Raw genomic sequence first — 13,135 nt, 5'->3', positions numbered from 1 at the left:
CAGGAAAGTAAGATTCACCGTTGCGGCTTCAATCTTTTAAATTGCAATCTCAGGGAAGCAAGATTCACCGTCGTAGCTTTAATCTGCTCCACTGTACCGCCAGGGAAGTAAGATTCATCGTTGCGGCTTCAATATTTTAAATTGCAATGTCGGGGAAGCAAGATTCGCTGTTGTAGCTTTAATCTACTCCACTGCATCGCCATGGAAGTAAGATTTGCCGTTGCGGCTTCAATATTTTAAATTGCAATGTTAGGGAAGCAAGATTCACCATCGTAGCTTTAATCTGCTCCACTGCACCGCCAGGGAAGTAAGATTTGATATGATCTGCTCTACTGCAACTTCAGAGAGATAAGATCTGTTTTCTTCAATCTACTTCACCACCAGTATGGGAAGACAAGATCTGCATCTTCGATCCACTTCCTACCAATATAAGAAGATAGGACCTGCTATCTTCGATCTACTTCACTGCCAACACGGGAAGACAAGATCTGCTTTCTTCGATCTACTTTGCCACCAGTATGGGAAGACAAGATCTACATATTTGATCCACTTCCTACCAATATAGGAAGACAGGACCTGCTTTCTTCGATCTACTTCACGCCAATACATGAAGACAAGATCTACTTTAATGACTTCAATCCATCCCACTACAACTTCAAGGGTATAGGATCTGTTTCTTTGATCTGTTCTCTGGGGAACATGACCTATAAAATCTATTTTATGGACCTATTTATGTCTAGTGTTTAGGATGACATGATCAGAATGAATTAAGCGCTCCTAACTAGATGTGTATGAAAGATATTTGCATTGAATGATATTTGTATGAATGTAGAATGCCATGAGAATGATCCCTTTTTAATGTTTGAGTTGTCATTCCTCGTTGTTCATAAAGGTTCCATCGCTGATGCCTTCTTGTTCAGTCGGTATCTTTGACAAAAAAATCAAAGAAATAGTCGTAATTTAGACTATTCTTTCTCCAATGCTTCTAACCCTTAAGTTGGTTAGTTCTAAACAGTAGCCCTGTTTCAGGTCCTCGTACTATTTAGAAGTTTTCAGAGTAATATGCAGAACTCCTTCTGCTTGAATATTATCAGTCCAGTAATCATTATTTCAATGAAAAATGCTTGAAAAAGAATATCAAAATGGACAAGATGAAATTTTGTTGAGAGCAAATACTCGAAATGAATGAATCAATCAAGATAGCAAATTTTGCTAGAATAAAAAATGAAAATAAATTAATCAAGATGGTTTATTTTGCCAAAATACAAAAATGGAAATAGGTGCCCTAGATATCGCAGCATGAGCTTCTCTGCCCCAAACATCCTGAGGACCTTTTTAAACTTGATATGTGTTTAGAAGTCCTAGAAGACTTTGTTGATGCCCCAAGATGTAGCATCTCTCCTTCTTATTAATTCGGAGAGGAAAAAAGTACCGCATACCCCACCTTCGATCAAAATTTGAATTGCCCATTCCTGGGTTTTCCATGCAAAACCCCTTTGGTCTCAAGGCGCCCTTTGCAGGTTTTCACCTTGGCCTCTCCTTTTCTTTTTTCGTTCTTCTTTTCTTTTCTTTTTTTCTTTGTTTTTCAAGTGAAGTATTCATTGCTTGAATCAGAATTCTCAAGATTGGGCAGGTTCTTGCCATCCATCCTGGTTAATGTCGACGCTTTTTCAGATAAGGCCTTCCACGTATGGTCTTTCCCAGTTTGCCATCCACTTTCTTTTGAAGTCCTTTTGTATGGGAAGGATCTTCTTCGATATCTGGTCCCTCTCATGGAATTTTCCGGGGTGAACCTTTTTGTTGATATCACATCATTCACTTTTGGTACATTTGACCATGACAGATAGCTTTTTTAACCTTTTTCTTCTATCAAATTTAACTGATCATATCGGGCCTGGGTCCATTCCACTTCATCCAACTTCAGCTCTGACAAGACTCGAAGGGAAGGAATATCAACTGAAATGGGTAAAATTGCCTCTATTCCATATACCAATAAGAAATGAGTTGCCCCGGTAGAGGTTTTTTCTTTTATTTTTGGTTTTTGTTTTTTGTTTTTTTGTTTTTTTTTATTTTTTGCGTCCACTGAATCGTTCATTTTGGGGCGACATGGTGTTAATCTTGAACAGGCTGCAAAATTCTGATGTCGTGCGGTTGTTCAAATTCAATGCATTGTCTAATATGATCCTTTTTTAGAATTCCATATTGACATATGATTCTTCAAGAAATTTACTGATTGTCAGCTTTGTGATATTGGCAAATGAAACAACCTCTACCCACTTTATGAAGTAATCGACGACCACAAAGATGAATCGATAACCGCTAGAAGCTTTTGGCGAGGTCAACCCAATGACATCCATGCCCCTAATAGAGAAAGTCCATGGAAAAGTCATAACATGAAGAGATAAAGGAAGCACATAAATCTTGTCTCCATAAATTTGGCCCTTGTGGCGTATCTTGGTATAACTGATGCAATCCCCTTCCATGGTGGACCAGCGGTACCTAAATCTCATGATTTACTTGGCCATTGCAAAATCAATGCATGTTTTCCTCAGACACCCTTATGGACATTTTCTAATACTTTATTAGCCTCAACAGCATCCATACGTCTTGGTAGCTCAGGCATATCTTGATCATGCGAAAACATCTTTGAATTCTCAGAGTAACTCAATGACGTCCCGCTTTGTCTCTGCAGTGATACAGGCTCTGATTTTCACCTTTTTCTCTTCTCCTAAGCTCACAATTTCCAACTGATCTTTTTTTGTAAGGTAGGATCTGTTTTTTGGCTTGCTCTACCATCCTTAATAAATCAGGAGATAAGCGACAGTCTCGATCATCTTCAAAGTCCTGAGGTTCCTCTAGACACAAATCTTGCTCAAAAGAAAGTTCTGAGTCAATAGCAATGTCACTCATATCATTGATATCTGGAGACCTGTTCTAGGGAACGAAAGAAGACTCAAAGAACTAATGGATCAAAGGGGAATTATTTGTGTGGTATGAGTATGAATGAAATGGAATGAACAAAAGAATGTTTGCCAAAACAAGACACAAAGATGCATTTCGTTGAAATAAAGAATAGTGGACATGTGCATTTTTCACAAAAGGATTTTCTATTGCTCCCAGGCTTAGAGCAATAATATCGTTCCAAATATTACTCTGAAATGGTCCTAAAAACTTACAAGAATCTCCTTCACAGTCTGGTTGTTTAGAACGCCTCTAGGGATGTAGAAACAAATTCTTGATAATTTTTTAGTTCCTTCTTCAAAGGCATGAACATCATTCCTTTCCATACCATAGATATCTCCAAAGAATTCCAATTCTTTATCCTCCATCTGGCTCTGTACTAGAGTTCTGAACTCAATGCACTTTTCGATTTTAGGAAAATTATTGTATGCAATGAAATATAATGTTAATGAATGAAAAGATGTATGCAATGAAATGTAATGCACATGCATGAATGCAAAAAGAGACGTTGATTTTGGTTCAATTCCATTAGAACAACTTTACTAGAAAATAGATCTTTTTACATAAAACAGATATATATACGGCTTTGCCCTCATATGCAGGGATATTCGATCCTCTTCTTCATTCGAGCGTTAAGATAAATCTCACGAACTTTTCAAAAGAGATGTCTCTTTTTTCTCCTTTTACTTGATCCGGGCCCCGACTCGTTGCTCACTCATCCTCGTGATACTCGTTGGCTTCTCTTTACGAAAGTTCAGCTGCTCTTGAATAATCTTTGTCATCATGAATCCTCGGACAACGGAGCAATAGTCGTGTAGTCCTCCGTTAAACTATCATCCTTCTCTTATCACATTTTCTCCGACTATATTCGGACAACCGTATTGTCATCCACTTTATCAAAAAACCCATTTTCTTATGACAAGCTCTCTATTTAGCAACTGAACATGAATCAACACCTCTTTTTTTTATGATGAAAATACAATGCAATCATAACCAAAAAGACAACAGGTTAGTACAAAGCAAAAGCAAGTAAGAATAAATAGAACACCTACTCGGGTGACCACTATGGGCTTGAAGTGGTTCTTCCTAGGGTGGGCTCTTAGGTTCACTACATGTGGTTCGGCTCTAAAGCGAAGGTACCCAAACCAGCAGATTCCTCAATCCTCACCCATTATAGGCTCATATGGATCGAGTTCGGTTCAGGGGAATACATTTCCCTATGGCTGCACGGAGATGAAAATCTCATGAAGACATAGGTACGGATGTATCCCGAAAGCGATTCGCTATCCTGCACGGAGGTGAAGACCTCACGAAGGAAATAACTTCTCACTCCCACCTAAAAGGTGTGACCAACGGTCATGCAATGCGATGTGCATAAATAAAGCAAGACTTAAACCAACACAACAACTATAAAACCACAATGATGAAGATCGTAATAAAGACGAATGAAATGCAATGAATGGATCGTAAATTTAAATTAAATTCTCAATTTTCGACAAAAAGACAAAAAGTAATCAACACGTGGCTTGACTCACAAATTTACATCCCCAGTGGAGTCGCCAAGCTGTTGACACCATTTTTTGATAAAATTGGGTCGACTTGGATTTAAAAAAATAAAAACGAAAATGGGAGTCGCCACCAATCCTTTTTTTGATGAGGTGTGATCGGGTTACCTCGTAAAACGGTTGTTTTTAATAAACGATTTAGATTTTATTAAAACAACGATTTTGGTCCACGAAATTTAGAAAAATAGGTTCGGGAGTCGATTACGCACGAGGAAGGGTTAGCACCCTCGATACGCCCAAAATTGGTACCTAGTCGATTACTTAATGTCTTGGTGTCGAAAATTAAAAACTCGAAAAGAATTTAAAAATATAATCCCTTTTTATATTGCGTTACTTTAAAATTACTCGAATAAATCAAAATGGCAAATGCCTCCTTATCTCGAAGTAACAAGATGTCACGTCCAGTAAGTTAGGACACAACACATCGTATTTTCGAGAGTAAGCTTGCCTTTATTTTTTGTTTAAACCTCATTTATTTTAATTTTTAAAGGATATTCAGTTATTTAGGATCAACGCGAGAAAAATCAAAGCTCAGTAAGTTCGGGCACGATTTTCTCGAATTTTCTAAATACGGAATATGACCTTTATTTTCGAAAAATCCTCGTATTGAGAAAACGTGTCATATCCAATGCGTTAGGAAACAACATATTAAAATCCCGATAATGAGCTTTTATTTATATTTTTTTATTAAAGAGCATTCTTGATTATTTAGATTCAACGAAAAAAATTAGAACCCAGCACGTTAGGGCCCAATTCTCTCGAAGATCCCAAGTATCGAGTATTGCCTTTATTTCCAAAATTTTCCTTTTTTATGAATTTGGGTAAAAATTAATGTAATGTTAAAAACAATATGTAGATGAAGGGTTATATCGATGGAATGATAATATACAACATGGAGAAATTGTTTACGACCAAAATATTAAACGAATGAATCACTATAGCATGTAAATACGAGTAAACGAAATAATACACATGACGGTAATAATTACACAGCACACCAAATACAAATATTAATAATCAAAGCAAACGAGACAAAATAATATATAAATCAATTTAAAGAAAAACAATAACTCAAAATAAATAATTTATAGAGACAATTAAAAATAAATAATAAATGATCCAAATAATGTAATAAAAAACTAAAATAACAATGAAGCTAATTAAAATAAAAATATATATAAACATAGAAAACAATTTTTAAGATATATATATATATATATATATATATATATATATATATATATATATAACAATTTGAAAAATATATACATAAGCTTACAATAAACAATATATAAAAGAAATTTAAATAAATCATATGTAAAACAGTTTCAAATAAATAGTAAATATAAAAACTTAAAATAAATAATGATGAAAGAGCATTTTTTAATAAATAAATAAATTAAAAGGACTGATGATGAAATTGAAATGGAATTAAAAATTGAGGCTTTAATTGTAAAATTATAAACAATTCGCAAGGGGACTGAAATAAGATGCGCTGATGACATGAGGGACCTTCAGGGAAATATTCCCCACCCCTAAACGCAGTCAGAGTTTGCGCATGGTCTAAGGACCATATTGAAATGAAGGTCAAAATTCTCAGCCCAAATTAAAAAAAACCAAAAGGAGCATATTGTACTATACTACAAAATTTTTTTCTTTACAAATGGCAAATTTATAAGTTCAAATTAAATATTTTAATTCAACTCAAATCAACATCAAATAATCTATGCTGAAGATGATTGAAAATATATTTTTAGTACTTTATGACATTGAAATTGTAACCTGCCCAAATTGGCCTAGACGGTAGGTCCGAGTTCGAGAGATTACATCAGCCACCGAGATGGCCTAGTGCAATCGAAGATTTTAAATAGTCACATTAAAACAATTTTTTTATCTTTAGAAAGACTGTCTATTTTTAGAAAACAAATCATGGGTATATAAAATACAATTAAACTAATATTTTTCTTGTAAAAGGTAATAACTATTGGAAACATAGTTATATTCTAGTTATTAGACAAAATTTAATGATGACCTTTCAGCGAAAAAGTGGCTTTGCCTGAGTTTTACTAACATCTATATTTCATGTATAATTAATTGAAATCCATATTTCGTCATCTTAAAAAAAACAATTTATATGTCATGCTTGCAATATAAAACCAAAACCTAAATATGAATCCAATGCCAGAAAATAAATAATACAGTACAGTTCCGAAATAACGTAATTTCAAAATAAGCATAATAATACTTTCATAACATTAAAACTTTTTTGAGCCCGCCGTATGTCGCGTCCACGTCCTAACCTGGTGGGTTATCTGTAAGGATGGGAATTAAAGGGGAGTGAGCTATGAAGCTCAGTGTAAGTTCAGTCACAGGAAAACCAAAATAAAACAACAAATCAACAAGGCACATGAATAGCAATCCTGAGATTAAAGACAACCATAAAGCACCTCAGATTTACGGTTTTTCACATAAAACGCTTCACTTCACTATATTGGTATTCACAATTTTATATCCACATGCTTATGAATGCAATGAAGCTTCAAATTAACAGAAAAGTCTTACCCAACTCCGCTACACATCTCACTTATGAATTCCCTAGAACTCGTCTAACATATCACTCCGGATTGTAGACGAGCCACTACTGATTTGCAGAGAAACTACCACTTTGGAAAGTGACCACCTTCGGACGTACTAGAATCCAGAGTGTGAATATTGCTAAAAGTATATATAGAATTGAGGCGGTGTCCGCAAGTATACTGGTCAGGTTGTAATATAGTTTTACAGCGAAGTAGGTGAGTACTCGAGGGTCGTACCCAAGGGAGACAAGTACTAAATTAATATTTACCTAAACACAAATAGATCTAATTAGTAATTTAAATAAATTATAGTACGATGATCATAAAGTGAAAAACAATTGTTTTTATAAGAAAAGAAATAAACTTGCATAAAATAAAAAAGCTGGAGAAATAATATGTGATTCAATAAAATCTAAGCATGAGTGATTAGCTCAATTCAATGATCGTAACTAAATCCTATTTTAGGTTCTACTCAATCAATTATCTTCTAACCTAGTAAGATCTCTCGACCTTCCACTAAACTAATGAGTTGGCAACAACTACTTATCTTTCGACCTCACAGTCCAGACCAACTTGAGGTAAGAGGTTCATAGATAGGCAATACCAATTTTTGGTTAATTCCCACCTAGATGGCTTCCTAGGTTTGTCAGGCCTAGGGTTTAAGTTCTTTCTATCCCAAGCAGCTGATCGCTAAGTAATAAAATTTTGAAGAAGATTAGTTTATTTTTTAAATTTCAAAACATCAAAATCATTTTAATAAAGTATTTAAAATTCAAAATCATGGGTGGGAGCAGTTGGTATCTTGGGCTCGCTACAAGGTTAATAAAACTATCATTACTGTTAAAATGTCAAAATTTGTTGCAAGAGATTGTGAATAAATGGAAACAAACAACCAAGGCTATCCACGGAGGAGTCTCAAATTTATGAACGATGTTATTAAACCTGAAAAGTGAGGTTACAAAAAAGAAAAAAGTGATTGTTCGATTTTAAGTTCATAAAAGTACATCCAATTTGACTAATGAAATAAATAAAGGGGGCAATACCTAAAGATGGCCTCATTAACACAACAGGTAACAGTGTAGGACTTATAGAAAATATGCACATTGCATCTCCAAAAATAAGAGTTACAAGATAGATACACTCTTGTCTAACCATCGCCCATAAAGCTCTTAAAAACAAGCAAGAAAATGATGAGATATAATGTTGATAAGATTAATGGCACTGCATTCAATAGATTCTATGTGTTTCCCAAATTAACTTATGGGAAAATACTACAACAAGCATATAAAGGGTAGGAAACCAAAACGAGAAAAGAAGAAGAAAAACTAGAAGAGAGCAAATGAGTTGCAAAGATTAAGATGAAAAGAGTTGCATAAGAAGAAACTAACGAGTTGCAAAGATTAAGATGACAACAAATATAAACAAATTGAATGAAAACTTTGCCAGCTCTTTATTTCTAATTAACTATGCTGGTGGAAATTTATAGCTTATAGATTTAATATGTATAGGATCTTATTTGGTGTTGCATGGAGGAATACTAATTTCTTTGGATTCTTTGAGATTATTATGTTTTTATTTTTTCCTTATGAAACTATGTCTAAAAGGAAAGTAAATCAACAAAACATCCTTGAGAAGATTTATGGGGATTTTGTTTACTAATTATCATTATTTTGTTCTAAGTGTAGTCATGGAAATTTATGTTACCAAATTTGGAATGCATGATGCCAATAAGTTGATTATTAGTCCAACCGCTTAGAAACAAATGGGAAATATGTTTCGATTTTTTTATTTGTGATCTAGGAGAAGAAAAGATTAAATTATATTTTTCCTGTTAGTCAAATATATATTTTAATTATTTTCAAATATTAAAATACTAAAAGCATTAAAATTTTGGAGATAGTACTAAAAGAAAGCAGACCAAAAGCCTGACCCCTTCCTACACAACTAGTTATATTAGTTTGAAAATAATATTAACTATTGTATCAAAATAAAAAATTTAAAGTTATTTAATGGGGTTGAACTGAGCCAAGAAATTCAATCTCAATCTCCATAGAAACCTCGAGAATTGAATGCTTGAATATAACTTCATTAAGTTTCACTTTTAAAATATAAACTTGATACAAGATAAATATTAAACTGCTTTAATTAGCTTTACTAAATTTAATTAGGCATCTTTATTTAATAAAACTTGAGTTGGATTCTCATGCTTGACATCATGCTCAATTTTTGTGCTCCAAATCAAGTTCAAACTCAAATTGGAATTGGAATTAGAATTAGAATTAGAATTGAATATATTTGATGCATAGTTTTTATCTTTACTAATTTTGTACAAACACAATATACCTAAATAAAAAGGATATTATACACAATGGTAGCGCAATTAATGTATTGTTATTGTATTCACGATATATCATATCAAGTTCTTGTTCATCAATTTAATTGGTAACAATTTATCTCTTCTTCTTTTTTGAAGTAAAATCACTTTTTTTTATTTAGAAATGGCAAATTTATAAGTTCAAATTAAATATTTTAATTCCACTCAAATCAACATCAAATAATCTATGCTGAAGATGATTGAAATTTGTTTTTAGTACTTTATGCCACTAAAATTGTAAGCTCCCCAAATTGGCCTAGACGGTAGGCCCGAGTTCGAGAGGTTACATTGGCCACCGAGATGGCCTAGTGCAATCGAAGATTTTAAATAGTCACATTAAAATTTTTTTTATCTGTAGAAAGACTTAGTCTATTTTTAGAAAACAAATCATGGGTTGATAAAATCATGTGTTTACCCCATTTAATACTTATTTTAAGAGTGTTTTATAACCTAGTTTGCTGAAATGAAAACGAAAAGAAATGAGAGTGCAATGAATAAAACTTAAGATCTCTAAACATTGCACTAACTACTTATCCATCAAGACTAAGTCACTTCTTAGTCATTGTTTACAATTAACCTCCTATATTTTTGGTTTTTACAGATATTGGCCGCCCTTTAGCTATCACTTTTAGAGTATTAGGTTGCAAATGGCTTAGATAATAGTATTTAAGAAAATAACCAAAAGAAAGACAATTTTTCAAAACTAGAGTTTCGAGTAGTTGGTGACAATCAATCAAAATTCGATAAAATTGGCACCATGTAAAACATTGCTAGAACTACTCTATTGCTAAGTAAAGAAATTATGCTTGAGTGAATACCTAAGAAGAAACATTACACAACATACTATTAACAACTCAGTTAATGCAAAATAGCAAAATCAAAATCTTAAGAAAAGCATTAGAGCAAACCTAAGAATTCTACATGCTTAGCTATGCTAGGATAAAAATAAAGAAAAATTATTACAATTAATTTAATTAATTAAATTTATCTTTCATGCCAAATAAAAACATATTATCAATTGTTTACCCAAATGAAGAATGTTAGTTTTTTTTTTTTGCTTTTAGCTTAACATGAAAGATTTGATATTATATAATCAAAATAAATTTAAGTTTCAGAAAATATATTAAATATGAGTTATTTGAATTGAATTCATTATGAACAACTTGGACATATAAAAAATTTAGAAAAAGATTAATTTAATTAATTTCGATATGATAGTAACAAATCAACTGACACTATCGAAAGAATTTTTTTCAATACTTTTATTTATTTATTTTTTAAATTTCAAAACATCAAAATCAATTAAATAAAGCATTTAAAATCCAAAATCATGGGTGGGAGTAGTTGGTATGTTGGGCTCGCTACAAGGCTAATGACACTACCACTACAGTTAAAATGTCAAATTTTGCTGCAATAGAAATTGAATAAAGGGAGACAAATAACCAAGGCTATCCACGAAGGAGTCTCAACTTCATGAAAGGTGTTATGAAACCTAAAAATAGAGGTTAGAGAAAAGCAAAAAGTGATTGTTTGGTTTTAAGTTCATAAAAGTACATCTGATTTGATTGATGAAATAAATAGAGGGGGCTATAAGTAAAGATGTCCTTATTAACACAACATGTAATAGTGTAGGCCTTATGGCACATATGCACATTGCATCTCCCAAAATAGGAGTTTCAAGATAGGTACACTCCTCTCTAGTCATGACCCATAAAGCTCCTAAAAGAAAGCAAGAAGATGATGAGATATAATGTTGATAAGATTAATGGCATTGCATCTAATCGATTCTATTTACTACCCAAATTAACTTGAGGAGAAATACTACAACAAGCATATAAAGGGTAGGAAACCAAAAGAAGAAAAGAAGAAGAAAAACTAGAAGATAGCAATCTCAAATTGAAACAACAATAATAGCCTTCGTCTGGGCCAAATGACACACCAATATCCTCAAAACCTACAAGAGTCAAAACCATATTGGTAATGATTACTAAAGTCATAGTTATGGCAAGAAAGACTCGATATCTGTTTCAATAAGAATAAAGAAACAATACAACTATCTATTAGGTGATCTACATGAACATCCTTGCAACGAAGTAAGAAATAGAGATAGGATGTAGAAATCTCCAGAGCCAGGAGGCTAAATTTAATATACAATTTTCCTTAAGTGATATGCAATAGCAAGGTATCATGTCCGCATAAGAAAAATGTTGATTATGGAGATAAAAATAAACTTATAAGAAATTAATGGAGGCTCTAATACGTGTATTAATGTCGCTTTATTTAAGGATTTATTCGGCCCCACCTATATTGTGATGTGCAAAAGAGTTATTGGTAAATGAACCTAGAGAATACAATGAAACTCAATGGTTATCATTGTAATTAAAAAGACATGTCTTCATAGTATGATTCTCTTTGACGAAGTATTTAGCAACAAAAATTTGTTTCAAAATTTGTACCATGTTTCAATATTTTTAAAATTAGGGGGAGTCTAAAACATGTTTACTCTTTCCTTTACCCAAGGTATTGTCCAACTAAGTTTTCTTAGAAAATGTTTTTAATGTTGTAGCTTATAATAGGTTGCTATGCAATTTTTTCTAATAAATTTTTAACAGAGCACGTTTCCGTTTGATACACATCTAGTGCAGAGTGTTGTTAATAAATTAACAAAGTGTCCCCACCAAAATACGGTGGAACTTGCAACTTATGAAATACTCGTTCATTTTATTGAGATTTTTGATATTCCTGTTTATATATTTTTAGCCTATAATTATTGAAGCCCTATAGATTGAAACCATATACAAGCTTATAAGATACAAGTATAAAGAAGAATTATCATCTCATTTTGTGTCTTAATTTTTCTCCTGTCTTTTGTTTTTACTATTATTTATTTTAGTTTTAAAACAAGATTGCAACTCTTTTATTTATTTGAAATGTAACCTACTTTACACTACTACAAATGGAGGGAGGGGAGAGAAGGGTAAAAGGAAAATAAAAATAAAAATAATAACAATATTTTTTTCTTATTAAATCCATTACAATATAATTTATTTCAAATTACACAAAAAAAAACCCCACCATTTAATTCAACTATAGGAGTGTGTAGATTCTAAGACTATGGAAATGGAGGTGCGTCTGAAAGGCAAGTACAAAGGTTATTAATGCACTTATAGTTGGGGCACGCGGCGCAAATACCGTGACAATCTTCGATTTTACTGCATCTACACGAAATGACAGGTCCTCTTGCCTCTGCCATCATCTCTGGATCTGCAACCAAAATTCCCTTGTATTAGGTTAAACGAAAAAGATAATATTCATACCAAATGAAATAAAAGGGTTGCATAAGAAGAAACTAACGAGTTGCAAAGATTAAGATAATAGCGAATATAAACAAATTGAATGAAAGCTTCTCCATCTCTTTATATCTAATTAAATATGTTGGTGGCAATGTATAGCTTATGGCTTTAATATATATAGTATCTTATTTTGTGTTGCATAGAGTAATATTAATTTCTTTGGATTCTTTGAGATTACTATGTTTTAATAATTTTCCTTATGAAACTATGTGTAGAAAGGAAAGTAAATCAAAAAACATCCTTGAGAAGATTTATGGGGATTTTTTACTAATTATTATTATTTTGTTCTAAGTGTAGTCATGGAAA

The 13,135-nt window shown here is 32.6% G+C and overlaps 1 long non-coding RNA gene across 1 annotated transcript; it reads right to left on the bottom strand.

The window, feature by feature from the left end:
• Positions 1–12,465: 12,465 nt before the first annotated feature.
• LOC105764326 (uncharacterized) lies at positions 12,466–12,918 on the bottom strand. Its single transcript, XR_001124607.2, has 2 exons — positions 12,831–12,918; positions 12,466–12,740 (listed from the first exon to the last, which is right to left on the bottom strand). It is a non-coding gene; the product is annotated as an uncharacterized LOC105764326 (long non-coding RNA).
• Positions 12,919–13,135: the final 217 nt, after the last annotated feature.

This window comes from Gossypium raimondii, chromosome 12 (genome assembly GCF_025698545.1).
Source record: "Gossypium raimondii isolate GPD5lz chromosome 12, ASM2569854v1, whole genome shotgun sequence".
NCBI classification, from domain to species: Eukaryota; Viridiplantae; Streptophyta; class Magnoliopsida; order Malvales; family Malvaceae; genus Gossypium; species Gossypium raimondii.
The sequence above is the reverse complement of the archived record's forward strand: the minus strand, read 5'-3'. Positions and strand labels throughout refer to the sequence as shown.